This window comes from Suricata suricatta, chromosome 3 (genome assembly GCF_006229205.1).
Source record: "Suricata suricatta isolate VVHF042 chromosome 3, meerkat_22Aug2017_6uvM2_HiC, whole genome shotgun sequence".
Lineage (NCBI taxonomy): Eukaryota > Metazoa > Chordata > Mammalia > Carnivora > Herpestidae > Suricata > Suricata suricatta.
The window spans coordinates 124169957-124182378 of NC_043702.1; positions in this window are offsets into that span (position 1 = coordinate 124169957).

The window sequence follows — 12422 nt, forward strand, 5'->3', positions numbered from 1 at the left end:
CAACGCCGCCGCCGCCGCCGCCACCGTCGACTCTGACTCTGTCCCAGGCCGCCGGGCCACGGCCGCCGCCGCCACCGCCAGCGCCGCCTCTGGCCTCCCACCTGCTGCTGCTGAGGCTGCTCCTGCAGCAGGGGCCATTTTGTTGGTCGGCCTCCTCTTCCTCCTCCTCCTCCCAGTCGCTCGTTGTCCTCGTCCCCTTCCTCTTCCTCGGGCTCCGGCCCGCCCCGGAGACTGGGGCGGGGACGATGGCAAGGCTCCTCCTTCAAGGGGCGGGGCGCGCGGAGGGGCGGGGCGGGCGCAGGAGGAAAGCTCTGAGTCATCCGCCGCCAACGCCCGGGAGCGAGGCCCGAGACGCTCTCCGCCTCCCCCGGGGCGCACCCACGCCCGGAGCAGCCAAACTGGTCCAGCAGTCCGCCGGCCCTCCCCCACCAGCGTCTTGGCGCCCAGCGGCGAGCGGCGGGACGGCGCGGGGGGATTGGGAAATTTCTGACGTTTCCATCGAACCCTGACTTTCTCGGCTTACGTCCCCCACTCTGGGTCCTTTATACATCCCCCTCCCCTACCCAGAGAATTTGTTCTTATCTTGTTTTATCCGGTTCTCGATCGCACCAGCTTTGCCCTAGTCACCGCTCTCGCAGAGTCCTAAAGAGTTCCCCTTCCCAACCCGGCGAAAACGGCCGAAGGGCCTGGACATTCACTGCTCCAGAACGTCTTTCCAGGCCTGTGCGAACGACGGTAGCTGTCTGAGGCAGAACGGAAAGATTTTGGCCCATTGAAGAGTTCCCTGGATCTAAAAGATCTTGTAATAATTGAAAGTTTCTTCTCCCTTATGGAAAAGGAGCCATTTTGATTTGGGGGTAGTGGGAGACCCCTTTAAGCCAATTGCGCTTAACCAAACACATGCATTTAAGGGATAGAAAAGGAATTCTTTGGGGATCATAACAGTCCCAATTTCAAGACAAATCGCCCACGATAGAGATGGGCTTCATACAAACACCGAGTTAATACTCCTCTGCATTATTCCCTTTTTTGCTTCAGGTCTTGGCCAAGAGAGCATAAATTTTGCTTTCTTGTCCTTCACTGCAGGCATCATCAATACCGAGAGCAGTACTGTATTTAGAGAAGCTACTGCCTTTAACTCGGTAAAGTCAATCTCAGTGTTTCATAAGATTTGTAAAACATTATCACACACCTTTCTAAACTATGAGCGGAGGTCTTTTTAGATGCTGACACCCTCCAGTACTCAGAATTCAACTCCTTTTTAGGAAACCTATTGATGTGTCTATTGATTAGAATTTACTCCCTTTGAAGTGCGCTAAATCTGTAACCTTCCCTTCAACAGCAATAGTAACCCCAATCCTACAAAGAACTACTAGCTATCACGGAGGGATTAGATTAGTGTATGCTAATGTAAAGGGATAACCTTTACCTCCTCAAAGAGCCAGACCTCAGTCCCCTGCTAGGAAAAACAGATTAATCTGTTTCTCCGGGTTTTTCCTCCTCCTCCTCCCTTCTCCTCACTCCTAGGGAACCTTCCACAACAGAAGGTTTTAGCGGCTGTTGCTAGGCAAACATGCCAACTTCCCTGTTTAGGTGAAGCAAATAATCCAACTTCCTTTACAAGCAGCCTAGGTAATACAGTTTCTTTAAACTATTAATAGTTGTATCTCAGTTGGCAAATCCCCTTCAAGGTTCTCCTGTAAAATATGATTTTAACGTTAATTTTTTTTATTTCATTAATATTTCAGTTGAGTATAAGTTTAAAGCCAAGGGGCTTCCCAGAATTCATCTTAATAATATAATTAAACAGAAACATTTGGCAGAAAAAGGAGAAAAGTAGCTTAGAAAATTACTTCGGTGTTTACAATAAAAGCTAATTTATGAGAAACGTTTTTATGCTTTGAACTCTCCACTTAAGGTAGACGTATAAATTACAGAGAATAATTTGTTCCTTGAGACTGCATCTATTTAGAAGAAAGATAATATGGTTATTTGGCAAGAAAAGGAAAATAGAAACTCTGAATTTTATTCCCAAATTAATAATACTGTAAGAATTTCAGCTACTGAACTAAGCTTTTCTGATTTTGCTGTTCAAAATTTTTGCTCTTTGTTATGTAGTAGTAGCGTTTTTCAGGGTGTGAAGAGGTGACATAAATAAGATCAAATAAGACATTGTTGAAATTGATATACATATTTAAAGTGTCAAACTAGTAAAATCATATAATTTGTTTTAATCCAGTGCTTTATATTAATCCAGTGAAATAGTGTTTGAGCATTTTCTTGAGCTAAGATAACATTTTAAGAATGTATTACTAAAGACAAACAGCTTAGGGGTGCCTGGGTGGCTCAGTCAGTTGAGTTTCAACTTCATTTCAAGTCATGGTCTTGTAGTTAATGAGTTCAAGCCCTGTGGCAGGCTCTGTGCTAACAGCTCAGAGCCTGGAGGCTCCTTCAGATTCTCTCTCTCTCTCTCTCTCTCTCTCTCTCTCTCTCTCTCTCCCCCCCCCCATCCCCTGCTTATGTTCTGGTCTCTCAAAAATAAACACATGTTTAAAAAAAATTTTTTTTAAAGAAACAGCTCATATGTTTTATAGTCATTTGTGCTTAGAAATCACTACTGTCTACCTTTAATGCAACTTAAACAATTTAGTTTTATTTTGTATTTTATTATTTAATGCCTAGAAATTTAGACTCGGCCCTGGCCTCTACCACTACTATACTATGAAAATTAAATGAGTCATTTCATGTAAACCACTTAGAATAGTTCATGTCACACAGTAAGCACTAAACCGATTTTTAGGGGGGGTGCCTGGATGGCTCAGTGAGTTGAGCATCTGACTTTGGTTCAGGTCATGATCTCACGGTTCGTGGGTTCAAGCCACACATTGGGCTCTGTGCTGACATCTCAGAGATCAGAGCCTGGAACCTGTTCAGATTCTGTGTCTCCGTCCTCTCTGCCCTCCCCAGCTTACTCGTGCATTCTCTCTCTCTCTCTCAAAAATAAACAAACATTTAAAAAATTAAAAATAAATAAAATTAAATAAAATGATGTTTAAAAATCCATTTTATAGGGGCACTTGAGTGGTTCAGTCGGTTAAGTGTCTGACTTCGGCTCAGGTCATGATCTCATGATTCGTGGGTTTGAGCCCCGCTTTGGGCTCTGTGCTGACAGCTAGCGCAGAGCCTTAAGCCTGTCTTCAGATTCTGTGTCTCCCTCTCTCTCTGCCCCTCCCCTGCTCATGCTGTCTCTCTCTCTCTCTGTCTCTCTCTCAAAAATAAATAAAAACATTAAAAAATTTTTTAATCCATTTTATATATATGTTATAGTCATCAGTTTTTTGACCAAATGCCAATGACAAGTCATCAAATACATTTTTGTTCTTAGCATAAATCAAAAATTAATGCTAGTTTTTGGAGCACACACAAATCAGTTAAAATAATGTCTTATGATTTTTTTTTCAATGTATTTTCTGATATGCTTGTACTCCATAGTTCTTCCTTTGATTTTGTCTTTTTTTTTTTTAGACTAAACTATGTTGTAAGTTACTCAGAGTGATTGAGCTAGCACACGCTTAAATAATAGTCTGGAATGTGTAATTGTCAAGGCATTGTTTGTTTATATTAAAACAAGAAAAGGTTTTTAGATACCAACCAACTTATATGAAACAGAGACTAAAACAGGTTGAATATATCACATATGTACCCAACTCCTTGTTGATAGACAAGTATCATATTACTGAGGAGGGGGTTAGAGAGTGAGAAGGGTGGGAATGAAGGAGAAATACAAAGATGAATGAGGGGGCGCCTGGGTGACTCAGTGGGTTAAGCGTCTGGCTTCGGCTCAGGTCAGATCTCACGGTTCGTGGGTTCAAGCCCCACATCGAGCTCTGTGCTGACTGCTGGCTCAGAGCCTGGAGCCTGTTTCCGATTCTGTATCTTTCTCTCTCTGACCCTCCCCGGCTCACACTGTCTCTCAAAAATAAATAAAAAGCAATTAAAAATTTAAAAAAATTAAAAAAAAAAGAAAAGCTTTAAAAAAAAAAAAGATTAATGAGTCATGGGTCCCTGTCTTAAACTGAACAGTCTTGTAAGAGCAGTACAATACGACATGCATGTAAACAGCTAGAGTATAAAATAAACTGGATCATTATTGCACAGAAAGTATGAAGTTACATGCAGGTTAAAAGGAAGAAGTAAAAGAAATCTTTGTTCTAATGTCACAGAAACTACCTTTTGACAGGTAGAAATATTATGTATGATATTAGATGTGTACCCAGAGCCACAGAAGTATAATGAACTTTCCGTTCAAGACGGGACTGGGGTGAGGAGGACAAGGAATGGGAAGCAGTAGGGTGTGTGGATAGAGTTTAGATTAAGTAAAAACCCTGATTAAAGTACACCTAAGACCTCAGACCTCTCCAGTGTAAATCATTTATGTAGGGAGAGGGAATGACATCCTCAAACACAAACCCATGCGCAGGGGTGCCTGGGTGGCTCAGTTGGTTAAGCGGCTGACTTCGGCTCAGGTCATGATCTCGTGGTTTATGAGCTCGAGTCCTGCTTCAGATTTGGATCTCCTTCTCTTTCTGCCCCTCCCCTGCTTACACTCTGTCTCTCAAAAATAAATAAACATTAAAAAAATTTTTAAAAACATGCACAAAACAGAAAACACTAGAGCTGAGTCACCGGGATTTTCTGAACAGCTTTAGGTAAAGAGTGGGAGTCCAATGGAGTCCTCCCTCACAAATGAATTCTCTATAACCTACTCCCTCCCCTATGTGACACTCCTATTACCACTGCTCATTAAGATAATAATGAAAATAAATAGAAACAGGAAGATATTTCGAGCAATTACACTAAGGAAATATGAGGAAACCAATAGTTTCTGACCTACCCTTCCCCTTTAGAGTCCAGTCCTAAACCAGGACCAAGTCAGCATCTGCAAACTAGACCTGAAGGGTTGCCTTAGATTCAGGGTGACAATCCAAAGTAATCATGGCAGATGTAGCCCAAGTCATTTCTGGGGTTTCTGGAGCTAGGTTCCTGTTGACTTGATCCCAAAACCTAAATAAACTGATGTTTCTGAGTCCCTCCTGAAATTGCTTCTGAACCTGTTAGCAAACCCTCTTGCTCAACTATAGATAGACCTGAACAGTTAAAAACCAGGTACAAAGAAGCTTAACTCATTCTCTAACTAAAACCCAGTATGCGCATTTCTTGAGCCATTGAGGAAGGCATTTTGCAATGACCCAGAACATCCCAACCACCTGAGCAGAAAAGCCCTGATAGCAATGGAATGCCCACGAGACCACACCCATATCCCCTCATGGGGATCCCCTCATCCCTCCCCTGCCCATGATCATGAGCTGAACACATACGGATCTCCACCCATGACCACATGCTCTCTGCTGGCTCTCTTGCACGTTATCCACCACCCCCTCCCCAAAGCGCTCTCTATCAAACTCTAGATGTCCGTCTTGCTGGAGGAGAGGTTGGTTGTCAAGATTTGCACCGGCCACATCTCCAGGCTGCCCGCATCCAAAATAAATTTCTTCCTTCCTCTTTTCCAAACTCTCATCTCTTGAGTTACTGGCTTCTCTTGTGACAAGTTTCTCTGAGTTTGATCAGAAACACTGTTGGCAAACCCAGCCATGAGCTGTGCTTTCAATTTGTCCAGCCCCCTCGGGATTCCCTGGGATGGAACTCTTGGCCCTGAAATATACCAGGGCTCACCCATTTGTTTCCAGAGTTCTCGGCTATGAAAGATCTTTTAATAACAAATTGGCCTGCCTGTCTTTCATGAAGACTTCCAGCCCAAAACTGATCATCAGCTAACCCTTTAAGACTTATTCTAGGGTGATAGTAAACAGAACACCTCTATGAAAGAGACATCAGACAACTTTCAGCCAAGAGGCCCATTTAGGCACTGCTTTAAACAGAATCAAGAGAAAGCAGCTCCACTTGGCAAAACTTACAGAAATTTTGTTGGATGTCATTATCATACTAGTTTCCTAGGGCTACTATAACAAATACCACAGACTGGGTGGCTTAAAGAACAGAAATGTTCTCATAATTCTGAAGGCTACAAGTCCAAGATTAAGGTGTTGGTGGTTTTTATCTTTTCTAAGGACTCTCTCCTTGGCTTGCAAAGGGCCGTCTTATTCCACTGTCTTCACGTTGTGTTCATTCTGTGTCTACATGTATCCCAATCTCTTCTTACGAGGACACCAGGCATATTTGATTAGGGCGTCCCTCTATGATCTCATTTTTCTTTAATTAACTCTTTTTATAGGCTCTATCCCCAAGTATAGTCATGTTCTAAGGTACTGGGGTTTAGGATTATAACATATTAATTTGTTATGGACAATTCAGTCCATAACACTAATAAATGCTCACTTTAAAAATATCATACTCATTGGGGCACCAGGGTGGCTCAGTTGGTTGAGCAACCCACTCATGATTTCAGCTCAGGTGGTGATATTATGGTTGTGAGATCAAGCCCCACATAGGGCTCTCTGCTGGCTCAATCCTGCTTCAGATTCTCTCTCCCTTTGCCCCTAACCTGCTCTCTCAACCTCTCTCTCTCAAAAAATAAATAAATAAATAAATAAAAAGAATATCATACTTCTTAATAAATGGTACCCTTGGGAAGATTCAATTTTAAATTTATTCAGTTAAACCTGAAGGGTTTTTTTTTTAATGTTTATTTATTTTGAGAAAGACAGAGAGAGCGCAAGTGGGGGAGGGGCAGAGAGAGAGAGACAGAGAGACAGAGAGAATCCTAAGCAGGATCCACATTGTCAGGGCAAAGCCTGAATCAGGGCTCAATCTCACGAACCATGAGATCATTATCTGAGTTGAAATCAAGAGTTATGTGTTCAACAAATTGAGTCACCCAGGTGCCCCAAACCTAGCTTTTCTTATTACGCTTTACATCATAAAATAACAATGTTTTTTGGGTATAAATTAGCAATAACAAATAGGATACTGAAATTGAAAAAAAAAAAAGAACTGGTTACCAAAATTATCTGAGTCACACCACAATAGGAGTTATTGGAAAACAGGTACTAGAACTTGAATAGACTCAGATTAATATGATAGGATTTATATAGCTGATTTGACCCTCATTTACAGCTCTGTCTAAATAAGAACTTATAGATATATTTAGGTTAATACATTTTTTAATCATATGATATCTTCTAGCACAAATATATGTTCAATGTTCACAATATCTTGGGCAATATTAGGTTTGTCATATCATGATCAGTGAGTTAAGAAAAAGTTGGACATTCATGTGTAAACCATTCTAGAAACCAGAAATTGAAAGGTGTGAAATTTTTTGTTGTTGTTGTTTATTTATTTTGAGAAAGAGATAGAGAGAAAGAGTGAGCAGGGGAGGGGCAGAGAGAGAGGGAGAGAGAGGATCCCAAGCAGGCTCCAAGCTGCCAGCGCAACTCATTGAGCTCAAACCCACAAACAGTGAAATCATGACTTAAGCCGAAACCAAGAACTGGATACTTAACCAACTGAGCCCCCCAGGTGCCCCTGAAAAATATGTTTTAAACAGGATGGAGAGGACACTCCATGCTTTATTTTCCGGGGGAATGTTTAGAGTTCTTTATGACATTCCAAGAGGTTAGGGATTAAAGATGAGCTTGGGGTGCCTGGCTGGCTCAGTTAGGAGCATGCGACTCTTGATCTCCAGGTTATGAGGTTAAGCCCCAGGTTGAGTATAGAGATTACTTAAAAATAAAATAAGTGGAGCATCTGAGTGGCTCAGTCAGTTAAGTGTCTGACTTTGTGAGTTCAAGCCCCACGCTGGGCTCTGTGCTGATAGCTCAGATTCTGTGTCTCTCTCTGCCCCTGCCCTGCTCATGCTTTATCTTTCTCTCAAAAAATAAACAAACATTAAAAAAACAAAATAAGTAAGAAAGAGCTCTCCCATTTGGGACAGATCATGAGTCAGATAGGAAGATGTCCCTATGGTAGACTCTTCATTGAAAATTAATATTCAGCTACATGGTCCTCCATGAGTTTCTTTCCCTTTCGTTATCCTCTAGGTTTGAATGAAATCTTATCTGAATGTTCTAGTGTTTTCTCAGCTGTGCCACTTTCCTTCAATAGGAGAGTTCTGCTGTCATACGCAGGCCGTTCTCATGTAGGCCAACGTAGTGTTGGTATCGCAAACTGCCTACATTTCCCCCAGAGGAAAAGCAAATCTCGGGGGATATGAGTCAGTTTTTCTCCACCTGGATAGTTGTCTTTTGTTGTCAATCTGGGCAGATAGGAAGACGAGTACAAACCCTTGCTGTCCCACTTACCAGCTGTGTGAGCTCGTTCAGGTTAGGCTTAGAAAGCTTCAATTTCCCTCACTACACATTAAGGATTGTAAAATGTATCTAAGGTGGGTTTTATGGATATTAAAATGAAGAAATACATATAGAGCCTCTAATACAATGCCTGACATCTACCACACACTCAGTGAGCGAGAGTTACTAAAATTATACTAGATAGTATGTGTTGCATTAGGCTGGTGATTTTCAGTTTTGTGGTGAACTTGTAAAAACTGTATTATATCTCTGACTCTGACCCTAAAGATTCTGATTTGAGGTATTTGTGTGGGGCCAGAGATCTTTAATTTTTTTGAATTTTATAGGTGATCCTATCCTACTGTCTGAGGTAAGAACCGCTGATACAGATTAATGGTCAGCAAGCTTTTTTGGTAAATGGCCAGATACTAAATAATTTAAGCTTTGCAGGCCATACAGTGTCTGTCACAATTACTCAACTCTGCCATCGTAAAAGGAAAGTAGCCACAGGCAAAACGTAAATGAGCATGACTGTCCTCCAATAAAACTTTATGTACAAAAACAGACAAAAAGAGATGGTGGGTTGGATTTGGCCCCCAGACTGTTGTTTGCCAACCCCCTCTTATATGAAGAAAGATTTTATCTGCCAAAGTCAGGAAAAGAGTTTTATTTTTATTATCTTTAACAGCAACATTAAAAATCTTTTGTGTAATGACCAATGTTTGGTGTTAAACACAATTAACTAAACAAACAGAACTCCTGCCTTCCAAGGAATCAGTTTCTAAAACAATAATAGCACAGACATAATATTTATAAGTAATCCCTATGGCTAATTATCATATAAACAGATGACTATATGAGACTAAATGTGAAACTGAGTTCAGAGGTGGGCAGATTTTCCTAATGCTTTTGATTTACAAATATCAGATCAAATAAAAGGAGCATTCAGTAACCAATGGAAAGAGGAGAACAATACCCCAATCCAGTTCCCCTCTTAAAATAGGAGGCAATAAAGGAGCGTCCTTTTTTTTTTTTTTTTTTTTTTTGAGAGACAGAGATAGCGCGAGCAGGGGAGGGTCAGAGAGAGAGGGAGACACAGACTCTGAAGCAGGCTCCAGGCTCTGAGTGGTCAGCACAGAGCCCGGCACGGGGCTCGAACCCACGACCTGTGAGATCATGACCTGAGCCAAAGCTGGATGCTTAACCGACTGAGCCACCCAGGCGCCCCTAAAGGAGCGTCTTTTAGGTCTTTAGAGCACCTGGGCGGCTCAGCTGGTAGAGCACTCGGCTGTTGATCTTGGGGTCCTGAGTTTGAACGCCATGTTGGGCAGAGAGATTACTTGGGAAAAAAGGAAAATAGAAGGATCCTTTAGATGGAACTTCATGGCTCTCTACATGGCTGAATTTGCCTTTTCTCAATCGTAATTTCTTCATCAAACACATTATTGTTCAGTTTATCCTCTGAGGTAAATAGCTACATTATGGTTGCACTTTAATGAAACATGTGACTATTTCCTTTATTTAACCTGGGACAAAGAAAACTGTTTCACTTTCTCAATAAGAATGGTAAATTAGGAGAAAAATCAGCGGACTGAGTTATGCATGTGTGTGTGCACGTATATTTGGGTATGTTTAAATCAAGTGATTGGTAATTTAGTAAACTTCTGCCTACGTTTGTAGAAAAGATGCAATCATAGTTGTTGGGTAGGGCAACATTCTCTTACATCTCCTTGTATTTCTGAAAGATGGAAATACATAATGAGTTATTTATAATTTTGTGGCTGCCCAGTTCTTCCCCTCCCCTCCTTACACTATTTGGGAATTTTCTATTTGGGAATTTTGGTGGGTGGCAGGACCTCTTCTCCCACTATAGGGGCCAGAAAATCCAGATAGTTGCCTTCTGCCCTTCCACACTCCCCCCCCCCCCAAGTAATCCTAGAATGAGGGAAAGTGACCTAAGTCTGGTAGACTGGATGGTGTTACTTGAGACTTTGAATCTGGACTCAGTTGTGAAGAGTAAGCAGAATTCACTCCACTCGCATGGGTGATATCCAGAGTCTGGTGGCCTAATGGTAACAATCTCTGGAGTGGTACTCAGTGTTCACTGGCAATGGAGTGGGCAAAGACGCCATTTCAGAACTGACTTTAACTGTGGTTCTGGCTATCTAGCTTCCCTCAACTTCCTTCCTTACCATCAAAACTGTGATCCACTCAAAGTTCCTCCAGAAAATTCCTTTTTCTGAGATGGCCTAAGATATAAAGGAAGGTTACAGAAATCAAGGGATTGCAGAAATAATATATTTTCAGAGTGCCTGGGTCAGTCAGTTAAGTGTGTGACTCTGGATTTTGGCTTAGGTCATGATCTCATGCTTTGTGGGTTCAAGCCCCAAATTGGGCTCTGTGCTGACAGCATGGAGCCTGCTTGGGATTTTCTCCCTCTCTCTCTGTCCTTCCCCTACTCACACACATGCTCTCTCCCTTTCAAAATAAATAAACATTAAAAAAAACCCAAATAATCCATTTTCCCATTTGTCATATAACTTTCCCTTACTCAGTTTAATGGAAGTTATCCATGCTTGGGTTTTTTTGTTTGTTTGTTTTGAGGGTTTTTTTTTTTTTTTTGGCACTGGTTTTTGTAACTCCAGTATTTAGAGTTTCAAAATCTAAGAATATATCCGTATCCATTTCACTTAAGTGAAGGTATCCTAAATTACATGTTCCTTTCTGTTACTCAGTGCATTGATTATACCCAAATAATAAACACTCCTCTCAAGATTTTGATTTTTTTTTTACACTTTCTGCCAAGAATGTTTGCTGCCTACATTAAACACTACTATTGCACACATTTCTCAAGGGGAACATCTCTATATAAATCTACTTTGGTTAAAAATTTTTGTGAATAAAAATGCTTTTAATTTTTTTAAATTCCTTTTGCTAACAAGAATTTCCTAATCAAGCATTTCATTTTGGGCAATCAAAGCCCTCTTTGCTAAAATTACATGGAAAAAGGATTCTTTTTTTTTTTTTTTTTTACTTTTTGCAAAAATATTTCAACGACCACAATTGAAGTGTTCACTTTCTGCAGAGACTCATAACTTTGTTTCTGCAACATCTAATCAAGCCCCAGATGTTCTCGACTAATGATATAAAAGTCACAGAATGAAATTAATTTGCACCCACTTTATCACAATCGCAATAAATATCTGATAACTGGTTAGGTTCCAAGCATTGTGCTGTGGTAATATAGCAGAGAACATGACAGAATCTGTTCCTTCAGAGCTTATAGTTTAGCAGGGAAGATAGAACACTTATAAATAATTAAGCAACCACGAGTGTGCAGGCCAAAGTACATGACATGTTTAACAGCAAAAAATTGACTGAATCTAAGATGAACAGAGTCTTCCTCGATAAAGTGACATTGAAGCTGATAGCTACAGGATGAGTAGAAATGAGCCAGACAAAGAGAGAGAGCAAAATATTTCAGGCAGAGCGAGCCCCTGGCTGGCTCAGTCAGTGGAACATGTGACTTTTGATCTTGGTGCCGCAATATTAATGTCTAAAAATTTTTTTAGTGTTTATCTAATTTTTTGAGAGAGAGAGAGAGAGAGAGCACAAGCAGGGGAGGGACAGAGAGAGGGAGGGAGACACAGAATTCAAAGCAGGCTCCAGGCTCTGAGCTGTCAGCACAGAGCCCGATGGGGGGCTCGGAACCACAAACCCTGAGATCATGACCTGAGCCGATGTTGGACATTTAACTGACAGAGGCACTCAGGTGCTCCATCATTTTTAAAAGTTTCATTTACTTCATCAATATGGAAGACAATTGAGGGCACTGTTAACACACTTAAAATCCAGAGAAGTTCAGGGCAGGAAATCTCTCAACCCTGTTCCTTAGGTGGGGTGAAGGCTCAGTGCCTCCAACCTTGGCCAGGCTCTGCCATTAAGCTGAGACAGCCTAGAGATAAGACAGCCTTGGTCTCATTCCCATCGGGAGGCCGACTTGCTTGCTCACAAGTGGAAAAGTGCTATAAAGTGTACTGGGGACTGCTTCCTGTAAGGTACTGGTTTTTTTTAGTTAAGGTATTTACATTTCTTAAAAAAGACATAATGCCA